At 45.0% G+C, this 2,642-nt stretch overlaps 1 non-coding gene across 1 annotated transcript; it reads left to right on the forward strand.

Moving 5' to 3' along the window:
* The first annotated feature begins 2,176 nt into the window (after window positions 1-2,176).
* LOC132537750 (U1 spliceosomal RNA) lies at window positions 2,177-2,342 on the forward strand. The gene has a single exon (XR_009549203.1). It is a non-coding gene; the product is annotated as a U1 spliceosomal RNA (small nuclear RNA).
* Window positions 2,343-2,642: the final 300 nt, after the last annotated feature.

Below are 2,642 nucleotides of genomic sequence, written 5' to 3' on the forward strand. Positions count from 1 at the left end.
CCCCTCATTGAATAAACTAATATCTTCAAACACCATACAAAGGTACCCACGAATTGATTTAAAAATTTTTTTTTATTATATTTATTTATTGGATAGAGACTATCAGGAATCGAGAGGGTAGGGGAGATAGAGAGGGAGAGAGAAAGAGAGACACCTGCAGCTCTGCTTCACCCCTTGCAAAGCTTTCCTTCTGCAGGTGAGGACTGGGGGCTGGAACCGGGACCCTTATGTCGATCCTTGCACGTTGTACCACGTGCGCTTATCCCGATGCATTAGCGCCCGCCTAGTCGATTAAAAAAATTTTTAATTACCTTTATTTATTGGATAGACAGTCAGAAATCGAGAGCGTAGGGGAGATAGAGAGGGAGAGAGAAAGAGAGACACCTGCATCCCTGCTTTACCCCTTGCAAAGCTTTCCTTCTGCAGATGGGGACTGGGGGCTCGAACCCCGGTTCTTGTGCACTGTAACATGTGTGCTCAACCAGGTGCGCCACCACGGGTCCCGAGTTGATTTTTTTTTTTCTGAGTAAATTTTAGAGCTTTACTGAGACATTTTAACAAATCAAATTACTGATAGTAACAGTGTCACTTCAGTCTGTCTTCTTTTTGATGCACTATTGACCATCACCTGCTTCTGGCCTCCTACCAGGGCTGGATCAGGGACAGCCTTCCCTTTCACATTCGGGCCATCTCCACCCTCAACTGCAGCCTCTTCCTGACCGGCATCTTCCATCTTAGCTTCTTGAACTCTGGGTGGTTCTTCATCCTGGCAACTCCTCAGATCTTTCATCGCTTTCTTGCTGGGCCAGAGGTTCAGGAACTTTAGAAGGCTTATGACCATCTCCCCTCCCTCTGGATCTTGATCTTACTCTTGCACTCATGTTTCACACAATCCCTTGTTGCGAGAACCGGGTGCTGAGCCCCACGAGTTGATGTAAACAACATGCTATTTAAAAAAAAAATTATTTGTAAAATGGAAATATTAACAAGACCCTAGGATAAGAAAAGTACAGTTCCACACAATTCCCACCACCAGAACTCCATATCCAATCCCCTCCCTTGATAGCTCCCTTATTCCTTATCCATCTGGGAGTATGGACCCAGGGTCATTGTGGGGTGTAGAAGGTGGGAGGTCTGGCTTCTGTAATTGCTTCTCCACTGGACATGGGCATTGATAGGTCAGTCTGTACTCCCTCTTTTCCTAGTGGAGCAGGGACCTGGGGAGGCAGGGCTCCAAGACACCTGGTGGGGTCCTCTGCCCAAGGAAGCCAGGTTGGCATCATGGTATCATCTGACACCTGGTGGCTGAAAAAGAGTTAAGATATAAAGCAGATAAAAAAAAAAAAAAGATATAAAGCAGGACAAATTGTTAATCATGAACCTAAAGGCCAGAATATTGCAGTTGAAGATTTGAGGTCTACGATTTGGAAAAAGCTAGTAGGCTGGGCAGGGGTAAATAGCACAATGGTTATGCAAATAGACTCTGATGCCTGAGTCTCTGAAGTCTCAGATTCAATCCCCTGCACCACCATAAGCCATAAGCCAGAGCTGAGCAGTGCTCTGGTAGAAAAAAAAAAAAAGAAGAAGAAAGAAAGAAGAAAAGAAAAGAAGAGAAAAATCTAGTAGGTCTATTTTAGTTATATTTTTGCCAGTGCCTGACATCTAATATGCAGGTGGACCCTGGTTATTGTCTGGGGAGATGGTGTCATAGTTGGAAAAAGGACTAGGAAGCTGCATCAGGGAACAGGGTAGCTCCCAAATATGGGGAAAATATATAAATATTGTTAACTGTAAACCCCATCGATTTGATCTGGGGCCCATAGTCAGCACAGGAGCCTATGTGACCTTTGCTTCACGATAGGTCTGAGCTCGCATTCTGTGGTCATGGCTAGGACTATTCAGGCTGCACTAATTTCAGGGCCCGTCTTCCTCGGGTGGTAGATAGAGTGTGTGAGTAGATGTAACGATATTACTAAGATTTTCAGGGTTGAGCACCATACCCATTCCTACCCCACCCAACTCTAAGGCAGACTGCCGCTCATCCCTCCGGACTCCCATTTTGAACTGGCATCTTTGTCCTGGAAAGTGATAATAATAATAGCCACCAGTGGGCGCTATTGACTCAAATTAATAAATTCTTTTACTCAAATCCCGGAGCAAAAGGAACCCTCTCTCATAACCTGGCTGGCAGGGGAGATACCATGGTCACGAAGGTGGTTTTCCCAGGGCGAGCGAGGCTTATCCATTGCACTCTGGATGTGCTGACCCCTGCGATTTCCCCAAATGTGGGAAACTCGACTGCATAATTTGTGGTAGTGGGGACAGCTTTCGCGCTCTCCCCTGATAATAAAAAAGAAAAAGGAAAAGGAACCCTCTCACTGCCTAACAATTGATAGGAAACATGACCTACTGAGACTTCGAAGAAGGGAACTCAGACTTCTTCTCGGGACGCTGAGAGCAGTCACACAGTTGTTTTGTTATATAGAGATGCCAAGCCACATTTTTATTGCAAAGCAGACATTTTATTTATTTATTCATTTTTATTTTTGCTTCCAGGGTTATCACTGTTGCTCCGTGCCTGCACCACAAACCCACTGCTCCTGGAGGCCATTTTTTCCATTTTGTTGCCATTGTTGTTATTA

This window comes from Erinaceus europaeus, chromosome 3, assembly GCF_950295315.1.
Source record: "Erinaceus europaeus chromosome 3, mEriEur2.1, whole genome shotgun sequence".
NCBI lineage: Eukaryota > Metazoa > Chordata > Mammalia > Eulipotyphla > Erinaceidae > Erinaceus > Erinaceus europaeus.